Below are 21,256 nucleotides of genomic sequence, written 5' to 3' on the forward strand. Positions count from 1 at the left end.
ACAAAATATTAGCCTGGCAACTTGAAGCAGAACATGCTAAAAGAACCATTCTAGTGACAAGAAAAGATGATAAACAGATCACATTGGAGATTAATGGAAATGTTAAAAGATTCTATAAACAATTATACCAAACTGAAAATATAGAAAAAATTGACAAATTTTTATCTCATATTGAACTACCACATCTACAAATAGAAGACAAAATAAATTGATAGAACCTTTTAAGACTGAAGAAATACAGGATATATTAATGAAACTACCAAACAATAAGACTCCAGGTGAAGATGAATTCGCTATAGAGTTTTATAAAGTTTTTAGGAATCTATTGATCCCTTCTCTCCTAGAAGTAATGAATCAAGTAGAAGAGACCAAAAACTTACCAGAATCATGTAAAACAGCAACAATCACAGTAATTCCAAAAGAGGGAAAAGACCCACTATTGCCAACATCATACAGACCAATATCATTATTGAATAGAGATTATAAATTAATAACGACTTTACTAGCAAACAGGCTGAACAACTGTGTACTGAAACTAGTAAAGCAAGACCAAACTGGATTTGTTAAAAAAAAAGACAGGCAGCTGATAATGTTCGTAAATTCATCAATGTAATTCATGCAGCACAAATAAATAAAATGCCAATGGTAGCTGTTACGTTAGATGTAGAGAAAGCATTCAACAGGATAGAGTGGAATTATTTGTTTAAAGTGTCACAGAAATGTAAACTACTGAAAAAATTTATTAACTGGATTAGAGCATTATATAATGGACCATTAGCAAAAGTAGTAATAAATGGAAATGTATCAGATCACTTTAATTTAATCAGGTCAACAAGACATGGATGCCCATTATCCCCTTCGATTTGGTTATTGAACCACTGGCGGAGTTGATAAGGAAGTAAACTATGATAAAAGAAATAAAAATAAAAGAGAAAGAATATAAAATCAGCCTATTTGCAGATGACATCATAGTATATATAACAGAGCCAGATAAGTCAATAAAAAAACTACATACGTAACTGGAAGAGTATGGAGAGATATCAAGGTACAAGACTAACACCATTAAAAGTGAAATGATGCAAATGAACAAAATTGATTGTTCAAAATTTTTAAAAGAAACCTCTTTTAAATGGCAATCACAAGCGATACGTTACCTTGATATGAGAATAGATAACAACCTAAAACACTTATACAAATTAAACTGTGAAACATTAATTAATAAAATACGGGAAGATTTAGAAAATTGGAATGAACTGCCATTAATTTTAATTGGAAAAGTAAACTGTATTAAGATTAATGTGTTCCCACAAGTGCAATATCTATTCCAAACGTTACCAATTCCCCTGACAGAATTTTTTTTCGCAAAACTGAAGAAAATAGTAAAGAATTTTTTTATGAAAAGGTAAGAAACCAAGAATAGTGCTAGAAAAATTAACATGGTTACAAATAAGGAGGGTTACAGCTACAAAACTTCAAAAATTACTACAGGGCAGCGCAGTTAAGGTACTTATCAGATTTTTATCAGACAGGAGAAAAACTGGACTGGACTAAGATAGAATTAGATAAATTGGGAGAAAATACCCCGTAACACATACTTTACAAATGGGATGAAAAATTAGTGCAATACAACAATTCACCAGTACTACATCACATACTTAAATTATGGAAAAGAATACACCAGGAAGAAAAAAAAGATAAATTATCAAATACCAAAAATGATATTAACACAAAACCCATTAATCCCCTTTACAATAGATAATTTATTTTACAAGGAATGGGATAGAAAATGAATCAAGAAAATAGAAGATTGCTATCTGGGAAATAATTTTTTAACATTTGAGCAATTAAAAGATAAATATGAAATAACACAAAGTACAGGTACAAAATCTTTTATATGGACATCTAAAATCCGGAAAGTTCCAAAATCTAGAAAGTGAGGAGAGAGACGGCAGCGCAAGTTGGGCGGGCGAGGGGGGGACCAACAGCACAAGTCAGGTGGGCAATAGGGGAAATTGGCAGCGCGAGTCGAGCGGGTGAGAGACCAGCAATGCAAGTCGGGCAGGCAAGGTGTGGGGGGAGATCGGCAGTGCGAGTCGGGCAGGAGAGGTGGGGGTAGACTGGCAGCGCGAGTCAGGTGAGCGGGAGACGAGCAGTGCAAGTGATGTGGGCAAGGGGGGGAGACCGGCAGCACGAGCCAGACGAGCGAGGGTGAAAGACCGGCAGCGCGAGTCGGGTGGGCGAGGGGGGAGATTGGCAGTGCGATACGGGCGGGCGAGGGGGAGAGAACGGCAGTGCGACCGGAAGGGGGTGGGGGTGGAAGCTGCAGCGCAATTTGGATGGGATTAAATCTGACTTTCCGAAATCCAGAAAAATACGAAATTCGGAATATACTGTCCCCAAAGGATTCCGGATAAAGGATTGTGTACCTATACAATGTTTACATATTGCCAGTTGAAAACTTATTTAAGAGATAAACTGGGGAATAGCTCGAGATTACCAGAAAGTAGCAGCTATGAATATTTAATCACAGACACTATGATAATTAAATTTTTTTTATTACCAAAATGTACATCAAATTGCAATATAAGGAAGAGGATGAAACAAAGTAAAAACCGAAACAATGTTATTTTCTTTCTCTTTTTTTCTATTCTTTTATTGTTTATTTCTTCTTCCTTTTTTCTTTCATTTCTTGCTTTAAGTTATAGGGGGTGGGGAGGGTGGGGGAAGAGGGGGGAAGGAAAATGTCACTTTGTATATTTGTACATATTGTTGCCAACATGGTTCGCAGTAAAGTATTAAATAAAAATTTATTAAAAAGAACATAAGAGAAGGATAAGCTTGGACTAACTATGTTTCTGTCTAGTTGTTCTGAAGTAGAACTTCTTATTAGGAGTGGGATTCTTTAAAATATCACTTCTTTGATATATTCATTATTACAAGCAGGAACTTCCAAACTAGGATTTCATAAATCTGACAGAGATGGGAAACAGACTTAATGATCAACAAATATGGGAAAATTTATGTAAGGATTGTATGATGAATACTATTAGTGTAAGATATAGATTAGTTCAATATAATTTTTACATCAATTATATCTTACACCACAGAAGTTGAATAGGTTGAAATCAGATTTGTCAGACTAATGTTTTAGGTGTGGTGAAGATGTAGGATCCTTTATATATTCAACATGGTCTTGTCCTAATGGAAGACCCTTTTGGGTGGCTTTACGTAACTTTTTGTAACAAGTATAGAAATTGCTTTTCCACAAAGAACTGATTTATTTTTATTAGTAAATATTGAAGGTACAAGACTTCAACTGAAATTATCAAATTATCATTTGGAATTTGTTAAATTAGCATTAGCAGTAGCAAGGAAATTTATTGCAATTTCTTCGAAATTCGATACCTCTTTGACTCTGCCAAGGTGGTATGCTGAAATTCAAAGTTGTATTCCTTTGGGGAAAAAAATCACATAATTTAAGAAATAAATACTCTATGTTTTTACAAATTTAGTGTCCATACACCCAAATAATGGGATTAAATTTCTAATGATATCCTTCTTATCTTTCTAGTCCTATGGGATTCACCTCTGTATGTTTACATTAGATCTGGTGATAACTGGACGACATCTTTCTCTGCAATCCAAAGATTTTTTTCTTCTTTTTCTTTCTTTTTATACCTACAAAGTTATATTTCTTTTCATGTTATGTATTGTTTCTTTGAGAGGGTGGTTGGGTGGGAGGGAGGGGCTCTTTGGGATAATTAATTTGTTTTTTTATATATATATATATATATAAATCTGTATTATTAAAACAACTATGGTTACTACATGAATGGAATTTTAAATAAAATAATTTTAAAAATGCCGTGCCTGTGATGTCGCAGGTTGAGTTAACAACTCTGGAGTTTTTTCTTGTCCTGAGATTTGGTGCTTCCATACCAGACAGTGGTGCAACCAGGTGTTCTCCAGGGTACACTTAAGAAGTTTTTGAGAGTCTTCGGTGACGTACCAAATCTCCTCAAATACCTTACAAAGTATAGCCGCTGATAAGCCTTCTTCGTGCTTACATCAACATGGAAGTTCCAGGACAGATTATCGGAGATGCTGAGACCTTGTCGTGGACTGCACCGTGTTCCCCTGACTTCCTCCTGAAGTGCACAATCTTTTCCTTGGTTTTGCTAATTTAAAAAAAAAATTCACACTATGAGCCATATCAATCAAAACACACACAAACATTTCCCTCTTGAGTATACATAGTGGCATTTTCCCCCCTTTTTTTCCCCCCTCCCTTCCCTCCCTCCTTCCCACCCCCCTCCATTAAACGTTCAACATATACAATACAATAAAACCATTAAACAATGTCATCACACAATGAAAATAAACAAGAAAATTGTGTCATCTACTTTTACACTCTGGATCAGGTCATTTTGTCTTCTTCTCATTTTAGGGGGTGGAGGTCCAAGGCAAGCCCTCTCTGTTGTGTTCCATGTATGGTTCCTAAATTTGTTCAAATAATGTGACTTTATTTTTTAAATTATATGTTATTATTTCCAATGGAATACATTTATTCATTTCCATGTACCATTGCTGTACTTTCAGGCTCTCTTCTGATTTCCAAGTTGACATTATGCATTTTTTTGCTACAGCTAAGGCTATTTTTTCCGCTTCATCCAGTTTGAGGCCTAATTCTTTATATTAATTAGAAGAAAGATCTCTGGATTTTTGGTATGTTGCTTTTTGTTTATTTTATACCTAATTTATATCTTCCCAAAACTTTTCCACTTTCTCACATGCTCAAATTGCATGTACTGTTGTTCCTGTTTCCTTCTTTTAGTGAAAACATCTATCTAATACTGTTGGATCTCATTTATTTAACTTTTGTGGCCTGTGTAACCAATTATATTGTATCATGCGTAACCTCGTATTTATTATATTTTTCATAGTTCCAGAGCATAATTTTTCACATCTTTCATTTTTTATCTTTATGTTTAAATCTTTTTCCCACTTTTGTTTGGGTTTATAGCTTATTTCATCATTTTCCTTCTCTTGCAGTTTGATGTACATGTTTGTTATAAATCTTTTTATTATTGTTGTTTCTGTAATCACATGTTCAAAGCTGCTTCCTTCTGGTAATCTCAGTCTGCTTCCCAATTTGTCCTTTAAGTAGGTTTTCAGTTGGTGGTATCCAAACATTGTACCATGAGTTATTGTATATTTGTACTTCATTCTTTGGCTTGGCTTCGCGGACGAAGATTTATGGAGGGGTAAATGTCCACATCAGCTGCAGGCTCGTTTGTGGCTGACAAGTCCGATGCGGGCAGGCAGACACGGTTGCAGCGGTTGCAGGGGAAAATTGGTTGGTTGGGATTGGGTGTTGGGTTTTTCCTCCTTTATAGACCAATATCTATACTTAATTCAGATTATAAGATAATAGCAAAACTATTAGCAAACAGATTGGCCGAATGTGTAACAAAAATTATAAAACAAGATCAAACTGGATTTATTAAGAAAAGACGAACCACGGACAATGTCTGTAAATTCATTAACTTAATCCATGCAGTACAAGGAAATAAGATACCAACAGTGGCTGTTCCTTTAGATGCAGAGAAAGCCTTTGACAGGGTAGAATGGAATTATTTATTCAAAGTATTACAGTGGTTCAACCTACCAGAAAAATATATTAATTGGATCAAAGCATTATAACAAGGGACCATTGTCGAAGGTGACAGTAAATGGATATGTATCAAACCAATTAAATTAAGTAGGTCATTTAGGCAGGATGTCCACTATCTCCCTCACTGTTCGCTTTAGCAATAGAACCATTGGCAAAAATGATAAGAACAGAAAATAAAATAAAAGGGATAAAAATAAAGGAGAAGGAATATAAAATCAGTTTATTTGCAGATGACATCATAGTATACTTAACAGAACCAGAAATATCAATAGAAGAACTATATAAGAAATTGAAGGAATATGGAGAAGTATCGGGGTACAAAATCAACGCAAATAAAAGTGAAGCAATGCCAATGAATAATGCGGATTACACAGAATTTAAAAAAGAATCACCATTTAAATGGCAAACACAAGCAACCTTATACCTAGGTATTAGATTAGATAATAATTTAGGCCACCTATACAAATTAAATTATCAGCCATTAATGAAGAAATTACAGGATGACTTAGAACATTGAAAAGAATTGCCACTAACATTGATAGGGAGGGTAAATTGCATTAAAATGAATGTCTTCCCAAGGATACAATACCTATTTCAATCGTTACCAATTCCCTTAACAGAGAAATTCTTCAATGAACTAAAGAGAATAATAAGGAAATTCTTATGGAAAGGGGGGAAAACCGAGGATAGTGCTATATAAATTAACAGAATGGTCCAAACAAGGTGGTTTGCAGCTACCAAACTTTAAAAATTATTATAGAGCAGCACAATTAAGGTATCTCTCAGATTTTTATCAAACAAGGGAAAAACCAGATTGGACCAAGATAGAGCTAGTTAAAATAGGGGAGAAGATACCAGAACATATACTTTATAAGTGGGATGAAAAACTGGTGCAATATAGAAGTTCACCAGTACTGCACCATTTACTCAACATATGGAAGAAGATTCACATAGAAAGGAAAAAAACAAATTACCAACTACCAAAATTAATATTAATCCAAAATCAACTAACCCCTTTCACAATAGATAACCTTTCCTTTGGAGAATGGGAAAGAAAAGGAACTAAAAGAATAGAAAATGGTTTTGTGGGAAATAATTTATTATAATTTGAACAAATGAGGTTTTGCTAATGTTGAGCACAAGGTGTGACACCACTCAACAAGCTGATCTATCTCCCTCCTGAACACTTCCTCATTGCCATTTGTGATTGTGCCGACAACTGTGGTACCATCAACAAATGTAGATAGCATTGGAATTGTACCTGGCTGCACAGTCATAGGTGTATAATGAGTGAAGCAGAGGGCTAAGCACGCATCCTTGGGGTGTGCGTGTGTTGATAATCAGGTAGCAGGAGATGTAATCAATCTGTGTTAACATTAATTCTTAGTTTGATGTTAAGGTATATTTCTTATAAATAGGCCTTAGGTTAGTTGTGGGTTGGTTACAGGGTTACACACGCAGGTCTCTGTACATTTACAAAGAACCATTGTACTCAGGGAAGAGAGTTAACTCTTGGAATTGACGTGTCTGGAAAGCAGAACCTTAATGGAACAAAGATGTTATCAATTGAAACCCAAGTACAAGTGTGGTTCTTAAAAGCAATTAAGCCTCTTGAACAGAGATGAGGTCAGACAAAAAGTTGTACAGAATGAAACTAAAGCTGTTGAGGATTCCAGTATATGGTCATGTGGTTCCAAAAATTGAGACTGATCTAGTTGATGATGTAATGTCACATAATTTGGAGAAATATATAAAATTCAGACATTTTTGGTTCAGTTTACAGAAGTCAAGACCCTGTGTAATACACACAAGAGTTGAAACCTTGTGGAAGGCATTAACCAGAACAGGTACTACTCCTAATAAAAGGGGAAATACAGAAAATATGTGGATTTCAAGATGAAAACCACTTTTCTGACTGCTTCTTTGAAATTAAAGAGTGCAGCCTCATTGTGGAAGAAAACTCTGTGACTCTTAAGAAGAAAACTGAAGAGTAAAAATTTGGCCTCCTGTAAAGACAGGACTTGTATTATCCTATTCACAGGAGATACAACATAAGTGGCTTTTAAATAAGTAAGTCCACTTCTCATTTATGCCCAGAAAAGGTCACTCATGTATGAAGGAAAATCTCTCTCAAGGACAACTCATTGTAAGTTTAAAGAGTTCTGAACATATGATGTTAAAAACTTCATAATTATTTCTGAACTGAAAATGTAAGACCTTCAAGCAAGACTAAAATGATGTGGAAATTTTAAAAATGTACTTTTCAGAGTTTTGGAATGCGCATGCACATGCACTTAGTGGGGTTAAATTTAGGGTTTAAGTAAGAAATGCATGTTATTATAGTTTAATAAAATCTATTATTTTGAATTTACCATTGTCAGATGAATATTTTCCATTGCTAACAAAATCTCTCTAGTCCCTAACAAAATTAAGAGAGTTGTTAGTTCATGGCAGAGGTGTTGTTTCTAATTAGGATCCAGTTGCGGAGGTGGGGGGGTGGTGGGGGAGGAAGCGTACAGAGGCTTAGAGTTTGTAGTTTCTTGACCAGCACTAAGAAAATAATGATATAGAAGGCTGAGCTGTAGTCGATGAAGAACAGCTGTATGTATGAATTGCTGTTTTCAAGGTGATCCAGATGGATCTTTGGGAAAAGGGTCTTGTTTCTTTTAGGAGGTCAGAATATTTGAAGGATTGGTAAAGTCAGATCACCAACTGATAGCTGATAATTAAAAAAAAGCAGATCTGTCCAATAATAGGCAGGTTCCTTTATCTCCCATTCCAGGAATCCTTTGAATGCTGGGATTCCCAAGGCCTGAAGGCATTGTCTAGCTAGAGCTAAAAGTAAAATGGCATTAAATATAAGAACAGAGGTTCTTAACAACATTTAAATCAAAAACAACACTGATGAATGGTGTGGAACTACATTCCATCTTGCTTCTGTACTTCCTTCTTCAGAAAAGGGTACCAGGCAGAAGGGAGGACAGCTTAGGTCTGAATCCAGATGTTTACATCATTTAGACACCACCCCACTCATTTCGAGTGTTAAAAGATGCCCAAGATTACAAAAAAGATCCAAGCTGAGATTTTTCTAGCATTCAGACCAAATTATTTCTAATTGGTAGTTTATGTTGAAATAACCTCAATTCAACAGCTCCTATTTAACACTACACCTGAAGTGTTGTATCAAAGGAACGGAAATGTAAGCAAACCACTGACATGGAAATCGATCCAAGATCAGCAGAATCAATGTCAATTACTGAGCTCTTGGTGTTCCTTGAGGAATGTAGGAATTGACATAGAATGGTGAAGTGCAGCTGGAACAGCTCTTGTGTTTCTGGCAAGAACATTAGGCGCCTGTTTAAAGCATTTGCAGTTTAAGTTGTGATGTTCCGGTCATGATCAAGTAAGTACTTTATATGAATTGCCTGTCAGTGTGGAAACCACAAAAAAATCCATGTTGGATCAGCTGCTATGGTACATTGCATTGCTATAGCAAACAATTTACTGCCAGTGGGGCTCTTTTTGTTGATATTCCATTGTTATATTCAACCTACAATGTTTCAAATTGCAATCAGTTTGTATACAAATTCTTAATTTTCACTACTAGGCCCATTGTTCTGAAAAAAATAGAAAAAAAGGGTGTATTTAAATGATAAATGCACAGATATTTTCTCCATTCTTGGTGTTTTTATATTTGTTAATCAAACTAAAGCAGATTATAATTCAGACAGATGTTGTGAAAATTACTTTTGTGAATAGTAGTGTTATCTTGATCATAATATCAATTTGGGACTCTGCATCAAAGTAGTGAAATAGAGACAAAGTGGTGAAAAATGGAAAAGCCAAATAAGAATCCATTGAATTCGCAAAACACTATAATTAGAAAAAAAACTAATAATAATTGTAAATATTCTGCATGTAGGACCACGTGAACTGACTGAGAAGCATCTCTTTATTCAAATTTCTGCCAATATTTGCAACCATTCTCATTCTGTTGTTCATAGTGAGTGGGGCAAAGTAAGAGTGGGAAGTTGATGCTTTGGCTCGAGAGGCTTAGGTGAGCAGAGACTGAGGTGAGTATCTGGTGTGTTCTTTCTCTCCTGTGAGGGTGTAGTTAGAGTGTTTAAAATAACTCCTGAGACAGTGATGTGCCTCTCATGTGAAATGTGGCAGTCCTGGCGGATCTCCCCTCTCCCAAAGAGCCACATCTGCCAGAAGTGCATACAGATAGGCAAACTGGAAGTCTGTTCAGAATCTGGGAGCAGCAACTAGAAGACCTTAGGGAGAATGAAACTGTCATAGATCAGAGCTACAGGATGGTAGTCACACTTAGGCTGCAGAAGCAGGGAAAGCGAAGGTGACTAGGCAGGTAGTGCAGAGTACATCTGCGGCCATTCCCCTGAATAATAATTGTATTATCTTGCATTCTGTCGGGAGGCGGAATGACCTACCAGGAAGGAGCCAATGTGAAAGTGTCTCGAGCACTGAACCTGGCCCTGTGATGTGAAGGGTGGGGCAGAGTCTTAGGGGACTCTATAGTTAGTGGGTTAGTCAGGCGATTCTGTGGGTGTGTGAAAGATACCCACATGTTATGTTATCTCCTGGGTTATGTAAGGTAAAACATCATGAGTTGGGACCAGAGAAGGAGTCACCCAGTACTAAGGAGTAACAGGATGCAGGTGTGACCTTGTACACTCAAGATAAGTTTGGCAATAACAAGCTGATGAGCAGCAGACTAACAGAGAAGGGTAGCAACAGCTTATTCATTGGACAATGTAATGGTATGATAATTTACTAAGTATGTGTCCTGAGGTATAAAAAAACACCACTTGCTGATATCAGAAGAATGCGCCTTCTCCAACTAACACTGTTAGTTGCAAGTGTTACAATCCGGTAATAAAGAACCTTGATTTCGACTCAGTCTGGTGTCTGACTCACTCATTCTTGAACAAAGCAGACCTAACAGTTACCAGGATTGGGTCCACGGTTTTTTAGTGCGAGAGGGAAAGCAGCCAGAAGTTGTGGTACATGTTAAAGCCAACAACATAGGTCAGAAAAGACACGAGGTCCTGAAAAGTGAGCTTAGGGAGCTAGGCAGAAGACTGAAGTACAGGACCTCAAGGGTAGCGTTCTCAGGATTGTTGCCAGTGATACGTGAGAGTGACAGTAAGAATTGGAGGAGATGGCAGAAGAATGCTTTGCTGAGGAGTTGGTGCAGAAGTCAGGGTTTTAGATTTTTGGATCATTGGGATCTCTTCTGGGGCAGGTGGGACCTTACAGGTTGGATGGCCTACACCTAAACTTAAGGTGGACCAATATCCTTGCAGGTAGGTTTGCTAGTGTGGTTCAAGAGAGTTTAAACTACCTTTTTTTGTTTGAAAGGGTAGTTTTCAAGGTGGATGGGACTCAGAGCTATAGGTCGAAGAAGAGCATGGAGTGAAGCCAGATCTATCAATTAGAGAGGCTTTGAGGAAGGAGAAGCACAATATAGGGTATAAAAGTAGTAAGGTAGAAGAGCAAAAGTGCATATACTTGAATGCAAGAAGCATAAGGGAGATGAACTGAGAGCTTGGATACATACATGGAACTATGATGTAGTGGCCATTACAGAGACTTGACTGGCACCAGGGCAGAAATGGATAGTGAATATTCTTGGATTTTTGTGTTTTAAAAGGTTTAGAGTGATGGAGGGGTGGCATTACTGGTCAGGGATACTATTTCAGCTGCAGAAAGGGTGAGTAATGTAGCAAGATCCTCTATTGAGTCAGTATGGATGGGTTAGGAACAAAAAGGGAGCAGTTACTCTATTCTATTGGCCCCCTGGTAGCAGCAGAGATAACAAGGAGCAGATGGGGAGGCAGATTTTGGAAAGGTGCAAAAATAACAGGGTTGCTATCATGGGTAACTTCAACTTCCCTGATATTGACTGACACCTGTTTAGTACTAAAGATTTAAATGGGGCAGAGTTTGTTAAGTGTGACCAGGGTGAATTTCTATCACAGTATGACTAGGGGGAATGCCATATTAGATAATGAACCAGGTCAGGTCACAGATCTCTTAGTGGGTAAACATTTGGTGGAAGTGACCACCGCTCCCTGGCCTTTAACATTGTCAAGAGAGGACAGGAATGCATTTAATTAGGGAAGGGCAAATTATGAAGCTATAAGGCTAGAAATTATGGGTGTGAATCGGGAAATGTACTATGGAGATGCAGTTGACATTTAGGGATCTCATGTAGGTTTTTAGGGTTAAATTTGTCCCAGTGAGGCAGATTTTAAAAAATGGTAGGGTAAAAGAGAGGTGGGAAATCTGGTAAAGGTGGAAGAAGGCAGCTTCTATGAGGTTTAGGCAGCAAGCATCAGAAAGGTCACTTGAAGAATATCAGGTAGCAAGAAAGGAGCTTAAGAGGGGGCTGAGGAGAGCAAGAAGGGGACATGAGATGGCCTTAATCTTTCTTTGGCTTGGCTTCGCGGACGAAGATTTATGGAGGGGGTAAAAAGTCCACGTCAGCTGCAGGCTCGTTTGTGGCTGACCAGTCCGATGCGGGACAGGCAGACACGATTGCAGCGGTTGCAAGGGAAAATTGGTTGGTTGGGGTTGGGTGTTGGGTTTTTCCTCCTTTGCCTTTTGTCAGTGAGGTGGGCTCTGCGGTCTTCTTCAAAGGAGGCTGCTGCCCGCCAAACTGTGAGGCGCCAAGATGCACGGTTTGAGGCGTTATCAGCCCACTGGCGGTGGTCAATGTGGCAGGCACCAAGAGATTTCTTTAGGCAGTCCTTGTACCTTTTCTTTGGTGCACCTCTGTCACGGTGGCCAGTGGAGAGCTCGCCATATAATACGATCTTGGGAAGGCGATGGTCCTCCATTCTGGAGACGTGACCCATCCAGCGCAGCTGAATCTTCAGCAGCGTGGACTCGATGCTGTCGACCTCTGCCATCTCGAGTACCTCGACGTTAGGGGTGTGAGCGCTCCAATGGATGTTGAGGATGGAGCGGAGACAACGCTGGTGGAAGCGTTCTAGGAGCCGTAGGTGGTGCCGGTAGAGGACCCATGATTCGGAGCCGAACAGGAGTGTGGGTATGACAACGGCTCTGTATACTTAATAGGGTTAAGGAAAACCCCAAGGCATTCTTCACATGTGAAGAACAGAAGGATGACAGGAATGAAGGTAGGACTGATTAGAGATAATGGTGGGAAGGTGTGCCTGGATGCTGTGGAAGTGGGTGAGGTTCTCAATGAATACTTCTCTTCAGTATTCACCAAGGAGAGGGACCTTGATGATCGTGAGGATGATATGGGTGGGGTGAATGTCCTAGAGCAGTGGTTTTTAAACCACATTCCACTTTAAGCAATCTCTTTGCCATAAGTGCTCTGTGAGGGATAGCTAAAGGTGGCGTGCGAGTAGAAAGAAAAACATTTGAAAACCACTGTTTTAATCATACCTAATGTGCACGGTTTCACAACTCCAAAGAAAATGGCCCAATGATAATTTTCCTCAAGCAAAATATTTCAGTAACAATTGGGTCTAGAGCAGTGATTCTAACCTTCCCTTCCCACTCACATCCCACCTTAAGGAATCCCTTACTATCACAGAGCACTGATGGCATAAGGATTGCTTTAGATGGAATGTGAGTTTAGGGGAGCAATTTGAAAACCACTGTTCTGAAGCATGTTGATATTAAGAAAGAGGATATGTTGGAGCAGTCAACATGCATTAGGATGGATAAGTCACCAGGAATCTTTCCCGGACTGCTCCACAAAGCGAGGGAGAAGATTGCTGAGCCTCTGGCTAGGATTTTTGTGTCCTCGTTATCCGCGGGAATGGTACCAGATGATTTGAGTGTGGGAAATGTTGTCCCCCTTCTTCAAAAAAAAGTTAGTAGGAAAAGACCAGGTAATTATTGATGAGTGAGCCTTACATTTGTGCTGGACAAGTTGTTGGAATGGATTCTTAGAGATAAGATCCATGGGCATTCAGAGAATCATGGTCTGATCAAGAAGAGTCAGCATGGCTTTGTGAAGGGAAGATCATGTCTCACAAGCCTGATAGAGCTCTTTGAGGAGGTGACCAGTCATATTGTAGAGGAGAGTGAGTGGATGTGTGGTCGACATGGATTTTCTTCTTTTTCAACCTTTTTATTGGTTTTAACATATGCAAAATACCTTGGTACATATTAGTAATAATAAAGTAAGTTAATATCAATTTACAAGTATAAGTAACAAATAACAAGTTAGGTATAAACCCATGTAATTAAATGGAAAAAAAAGTAAAAGAAAAAAACATATTTCTAAAACTAATAATCAACCCTCCTTATGAGAGATGCTGGCCAAGTTAAGGAGTCCACTACTAATAATAATAACTCTGGAGTCATAAATTAAAGCAGAGGTAATTAATCTACAAATTTTGAAAGTAATACAGAAAAGGACCCCAAAGAGAAAGAAAGTTAAGATCCTTTGCAGTAGTAGAACAACTGTTTTTTTTCTAGAAAAAGATATTCTACCACATCTGAAAACTATTGAGTATGAGTGGGAGGGACAGCATCTTTCCATCTCAGCAAAATGGTCCTTCAAGCAATGATGGAAGCAAAAGCCACTGCAATGCAATTGTGAAAATGTCAGTATTAAATTATTGGCCCACTAGCTCCAAAAATAGCAATGAAAGGACTAGGAGACAAATTAATATTAAGAACTAATGATAAGGTGCGAGATACCACTTGCAAAATTTAAAGAGAGAAATACGTATCTAAAACATATGATACAACATACCATCTTCAGTTGTGCATTTTTCACATTTAGAGGAAATATTAGGATAAAATTTGACTAACTGAACCTTAGAAAGGTGTGGTCAGTGGACTACTTTAAATTGAATTAATGAATGCCTAGCATAAAGATGAGTGAATAAGTTTCAAAATAGAATCCCATGTTATTTTGGAAAATGGTTGTTGAATGTTTCATTCCCATAATTTCTAAATACCATCCAGGAACTATACCAAGGTCTTAAGAGCAGACATCACTCACAATTCAATATTCAATGTCTTTTAAGTATTCTTTACTCTCTGATAGTTTAATTCTCTGAATGCATGGAATGGCAATATTTATTTTATGTACAAGAGAAATTTAATCTAGGTTCTTGATTTATTAATTGGATTAAATTTATGTTTATCCCCTATAGCTTCAATTTTTATCTAATTCAATTAAAACCAAACCCTTTAAAATGCATTTGTGGAACCAGACAGGGCTGTCCCTTAAGCCCTCTTCTATTTAATTTGGCTTTGGAACCATTAGCGGTCACTTTTGGGCAATCAGCAGAGATCTCTGGAATCTCTCTCTATGCTGATGATCTTCTGCTATACACATCCAAACCTGACTCTTCAATTTCAATATTTTCTTACTTCTCAATCAATTTTGTCAGTTTTTTGATATAAATTCAACCTGCAGAAGAGTGAAATATTTGTTTTTAACTCTTCCTGTTCCTTTAGTTCCTCTGTTCCTTTTAAGGAAAAGTTTCTTAACTTGCTAAATAATATGAAGAAGTCTCTATCTCAATGGTCTCCTCTTACAATGACTTTAATTGGGCATATTAATATTATCATAATGAATTATTATCATAATTCTTGTATATCTTTCAAGCTACACTGGTTTTTGTTCTTAAATCCATTTTTTGATTCATTAGGTTCTCTGATCTCTTGTTTGGAAAAACAAGCATCCCAGCCTCACAAAAAAATCCTTCAAAGTACTAAAATAAATGAAGGTTTGGCATTACCCAATTTTAGATTTTATTACTGGGCAGTGAATATAAGATATATTACTATTTTGATTCATAATGAATACCAAGATCCTTCAAGATGGATTGACCTGGAGATTGTCTACTAAAAGGTATTCTCTCATTTCAAAACTTGGGACATCTTTGCCTTTTTTGGCTTCCAAGTTAACTGATAATTTGGTAGTCAGACACACTTTGAGAATTTGGTTTCAATTTAGAAAACATTTTGGTTACCATGGTTTTTTATTGATTAGCCCTATTCTATATAATTTCTTTCTGCCATCAGTCCAAGATATCAGTTATACTCAGTGGCTAAGCTTGGGTCTCCAATCTTTTCTAGATCTATATATTGACCAAAACTTGGCTTCTTTTGAACAATTATCTATTAACTTTAAAATACCTAAACATCACTTTTTTTTTGTTATATACAGATTAGGAGTTTTTTTAATTCTTTAATATTGAGGCTTTCACAGGATTTAGATTTTAACCTTATTTGGGAAGTATATAATTTTAAACCTATTCATAAAGGATTGCTTTCTATGAACATTGATTTTAAAGTATTTGACAAGGTTCCACATAGTAGGCTTATACAGAAAGTCAAAAGGCATGGGATCCAGGGAAGTTTGGCCATGTGGATTCAGAATTGGCTTGCCTGTAGAAAGCAGAGGGTTGTGGTGGAGCGAGTACATTTGAAGTGGAGGGTTGTGTCTAGTGGTATCCCACAAGGATCGGTTTGGGACCTCTGTTTTTTGTGATTTTTATTAACAACTTGGATGAGTGGGTGGTAGGGTGGGTTGGCAAGTTTGCAGATGACATAAAAGTTGGTGGTGATGTGGGTAGTGTAGAGGATTGTTGAAGATTGCAGAGAGACATTGATAGGATGCAAAGATGGTCTAAGTAGTGGCAGATGGAGTTCAATCTGGAGAAGTGTGAGGTAGTATACTTTGGAAGGGCAAAATCCAAGGCAGAGTACAAAGTTAATGGCAGGTTTCTTGGTAATGTTGAAGAGCAGAAGGATCTGGGGGTACATGTCCTCAGTTCTCTTAAAATTGCCTCACAGATTGACAGGGTAGTTAAAAGTTATGGGGTATTAGCTTTCATATGTTAAGGGATTGAGTTAAAAAGCCACGAGGTAATGATAAAACTCTACAAAACTCTGGTTAGACCACACTTGGAGAACTGTGTACAGTTCTGATTGTCTCATTATAGGAAAGATGTGGAAGCGTTGGAAAGGGTGTAGAGGAGATTTATTAGGATACTACCTGGTTTAGAGAGTAAAGATTATAAGCAAAGATTAAAAGCTAGGGTTTTATTCTTTGGAGAGAAATAGGATGAAATGAGACATGATAGAGGTATACAAGATATTAAGGGAAATAGATAGAATGGATAGCCAGTGCCCCCTTTCCATGGCATCACTGATCAATACAAGAGGGCAAGGCTTTAAGATAATGGGTGGGAAGTTTAAGGGAGATATTAGAGAAAGGTTTTTTTGCCCAGAGATTGGATGGTGCATGGAATACACTATCTGAGTTAGTGGTAGTGGCAGGTACATTGGTGAAATTCAAAAGACTACTAGAAAAGCATATGGATGAATTTGAAATGGAGGTTATGTAGGAGGCAAAATCTAAAGGTTGGCACAACATTGTGGGTCAAAGGGTCTGTACTGTGCTATACTTTTCTATGTTCTAAAAACATTAATGGGCTGTATTTGTAGCCAATAGCAAAGGCACAGTACTCACTACTGATCTATTGAAAAAAAATCAAGTAATCATTATGCTGTGGACATACCCTTTTCCAGTTTTAACTACTGACAGGTAAATTTTCAAGGTGATCCTTGGCACCAGCAACTGTTGTGTCATTCCAAGTCTTGGAGGAGCCAATCACAGTGAAGGATTCCATAGGCAGCAAGCTAGGATAGAAAAATATTTCAAATATTTTACAAAAAAGCGAGATGAAAATTGGGATTTTATATATATATATATATATATATATAAAATAAAATACAATAAGGCTATTTTGTAAATGAGTTTTGGAGGATGTCTGAATCAGAGCAGCAAATTCTCTAAATTTTACTTTGCCTGCAGTGAAATTCCAAAGCTGCTTTCAGTTTTGTACAGAAATGAGAATGAACACAAATCGTCTCTTTATTGTTACCCTACAAATCCAGGCCTTTGTTTTTCTTTTGTTGCCCTTGCTGCACGCTGACTTGGCTGGATTTTAAAAAAAAATTCTGATACAATAGAAAAATAAACATCTGAAAGGTTCACTAATGCATTACTAATTATATATAGACATTGAAAATTCTCTTGATTAATTGATCCAATTTTGATTGGTGAGTGTTGAATGCAAAATGAGACTTAAGGAAAGAAGCAGTTATCAATTGGCAAAGGTAACTCTTTAAATGAATTTTGCTGTTGACGTATCATTATACTTACAAAATAGTATCCAATTTACACAATTAAAATTGAAAAGTGCAGAGAGATTTGGACTTGAGGAACTGAGTTACAGGGAAAGATTAAACAGGTTAGGATTTTATTCCCTGGAGCATAGAAGAATGAAGGGAGATTTGATAGAGTAAACTAAAGCATGAGGGGTATAGATAAAGTAAATGCAGGCAGGCATTTCCCACTGAGGTTAGGTGAGACAAGAACTAGAGAACATTAGTTAAGGGTGAAAGATGAAATTTTTAAAGGGAACGTTAGGGCGATCTTCTTCATGCAGAGAGTGTGGAACGAGCTGCCAGCTGTGAATGCAGGCTCAATTTTGACATTTGAGAGAAATTTGGTTTGGTACATGGATGGCATGGGTATGGAGGGCTATAGTCCAGGTGTAGGTCAATGGGGCTAGGTAGACTAATAGGTTGGCGCACAGACTGGATGAGCCAAAGTCCCTTTTTCTGTGCTGTAGTGTTCAGGTTCAAAAGAATCTTGGTCTAGTGCATCGCCTCTACTTGTGTCACTGTGGAAGCTCAACCTCCTTAGCTTGCCTTAAGGATTTAATAGATATCAGTATGTGCCCAATCTGAGACTGGAGTGAGCCTTTGATTTTTCAGTCCTTTTATTGCTGAGCAGCAAAATACCATATTTCCACTACTGCCTACAGCAATGTGAATATTGAGAATGAATCACTGTATTGATATTGTTGTTTCTACTTGAAATCATTCCATAATATGTTTCAGCTCAGATCAGAGTAACCTACAGAGAATTTATCTCATTTAGCCATAGAGGAAATCAAACATCAGCAATGATAGGAAAATAACTTGCATATGCTGTTGTTGAAAAGGCACTGAGGTAAGTTTGACATTGCCAAGTGCCTTGGGATATTTTTCTACATTCAGTAGAAAGTAGGAGGTATTGAATATGCGGTCTGTTTTGTATTTCTCTTGAGTTTTTTGTATCCACTGAATTAAAAACTATAAAGCAGGCACAGTGACATAGCCATTAATGTTGCTGGCTCATAATTCCAGTTTTTCGAGTTTGATCCTGACCTCTGGTGCCATCTGTCCAAAGCTTGCATTTACTAGGCCCTTTCAAACTACCATGTAAAATGGGGTTAACCAGACAATTTGTGGCAGTTAGAAAGGGTTTGACCTGGACAACCCCATCGGAATCCAACTGGGTCCCTGACCCACCTCAGAGGTATTCAGGGAACCCATTTAAACTTACCCAGCTTGTGTCCACGGGTGATTTGCAAATGAACATGGCCGACCCGCTTATTCCGGTAACGTTAGTGCTTGCATGCGTGCATCACCAAGTAGCCAGCATCCAAACATCCGGCGGTACTTCCAGTGAGTGTGTGACGTGTCATTGCAGGGGTGGAATCCCCCTTATATCACTGGGTTGGCAATTGAATGGGTAGATCCCCCTGGAATTTAAAAGGTGCTTCCAGCACCTTTATCCAGTAATCGCACCTGAGTCCCAGGAGAGCTACCCAGGTGCTGCACTTTAAAAGAGGCTACTGATTACAAGTGATCTCTTGTGAGTGTTAGAATCTAGGGGAGGAGTGTAGTTGATGGGAATGCGAGGAAGAATAACAATGGAAAAAGTAAAATGGGATGAGTGCAGGATTAGTTGAATTAACAGCTTGATAATTGGTCTAGAAGCTGAAGATGCTATTGCTGTACTGTTGCAGGAAGTGGGCATTTCAATAGTTACTATCTGCCATAGCCACTGTGTGGAGTTTTAATGTCCTTTTTATTATGCATTTATCTATCTACATCACAATTTTTTGTTATATGCTGGACACATGTTGACATCTGCAATGTTTGTACCATCAGCAACCTTGGGTGTATTTTTTCCATTTTTTGCACTCTGCCTATCCCTTCATGACACATGTTTGCTGTTATTGCCCATCAAATATATCACCCTGGATAGCTCCATCTCTGCATGTCTGTTTGCATATTTCCAGAGTTAACTCTGTTTCACATAGTAGCTGTTCACGAGATGAGAATCTGGATTCCACATATAATCTGATGTCCAGTGAATGTATCCTTCCAATATGCAATAAACAATTAATTCTATCAAAGGTTCATTTTCTCTCCGCTCTTCATTTCATGTAAATAACTGTCAACGATTTCATTTCTGTGCAGATTACTTGCAAATATTTAATTAATTCTCCCCCTTGAAACAATGCAATATAGGAATATTTTTATTTTCATCTGTGCTGATTTATTTTTCAAAGCCAGTCAATAAGTACAATTAGCTCTAACTTTCATGGTTCCATTCTTTTAACATATTATTTAGCCAGGAAATCCAGCAGCTTCAGGTCTTTATTTCTTTGACCTCCATTGAATTATACAACTTGCACCTCAGAGTAAGTGTATTACCTCAATTGGGAGGAATCCGATCAAGTGCTGTGTATTCCAATTCGCACATGGATTCTAATAGTTCCAGCAACAATGACTCCGGATACTGTATCTTACGATTTCACTCTATTATATGTTTTTACATCGAATTTACAGTTCGCCCCCACCAACCCGTTCTAATATTTTTTTCCTACTTTCCGGTGTTACGTCTCAATCTGTTGGATCCCAGATGAGTCCTCCACTTTGTTACACCTCAAACCATCTACAATAGAATACGCAATTCAAAAGGGTTAAATTTTAACTCTAAATTTATTAATGACTATTAATGTAATAACATATTAACCCAATCAACCCCATTATAAGTAACTATAACAAATATCATCTCTTATTAACAGTGTGTATGTAAAATATAATAACCCAGATCATTACAGTCTGTGCCCAATAGTCAAAAGAGAAAATCCCCAGGTCAGAGGTCACACAAGTCAGTCAAAAAAAAACAGTCCACAGAATTCAATCCCAAAGCTCAATGTCCAAACTCAATTCCCCAACTGAATAACAAAATGACATTGTATTGAATGTTGGAGAGAGAAAGAAAAATGACTGATGTTGAATTGCCATAAGCTTATGTATCCTTTGCCAAGACCTCCTGAGATTACTTCCCTCGGTTCTCAAATTGTAGTTTTTAACCCTTCATTATCTCCTGGTTGGTCTCCACCGGTCCAACTGCTGCAGTTCTACAGCTCCAACTGCCATTATTAACATTCCATTCAGAACGTTCCATTCTCTTTGTCTGCACAGCTTGAACCCAGCTACACCACATGTCACACAGAGTTCCCAGCAAAATTCTATCCTTTATGATGACAGTCCACAGTCCAAAAGGTCAGTCCAAAGTCCATAACACCAGAGTGGCTGTTCACACATGAATGACCAAAATTTGAAATCTCTGTCAGAATACCAGAAGTGTGGTAAATAAAGAGGCAGGACTTACAAATACTTGCTATTCATTAGCCTGTTGTT

The 21,256-nt window shown here is 37.6% G+C and overlaps 1 protein-coding gene and 1 long non-coding RNA gene across 3 annotated transcripts in view; one reads left to right on the plus strand and one right to left on the minus strand.

Annotated features, from left to right (window-relative positions):
• fat4 (FAT atypical cadherin 4) overlaps window positions 1–21,256 on the plus strand; it is a 465,822-nt gene that overhangs the window by 248,511 nt on the left and 196,055 nt on the right. The window lies entirely within an intron of this gene.
• LOC138757609 (uncharacterized) lies at window positions 1,801–20,976 on the minus strand. The gene is made up of 3 exons (XR_011353740.1): window positions 20,261–20,976; window positions 17,224–17,344; window positions 1,801–4,178 (listed from the first exon to the last, which is right to left on the minus strand). It is a non-coding gene; the product is annotated as an uncharacterized lncRNA (long non-coding RNA).

This window comes from Narcine bancroftii, chromosome 3, assembly GCF_036971445.1.
Source record: "Narcine bancroftii isolate sNarBan1 chromosome 3, sNarBan1.hap1, whole genome shotgun sequence".
Taxonomy (NCBI): Eukaryota; Metazoa; Chordata; class Chondrichthyes; order Torpediniformes; family Narcinidae; genus Narcine; species Narcine bancroftii.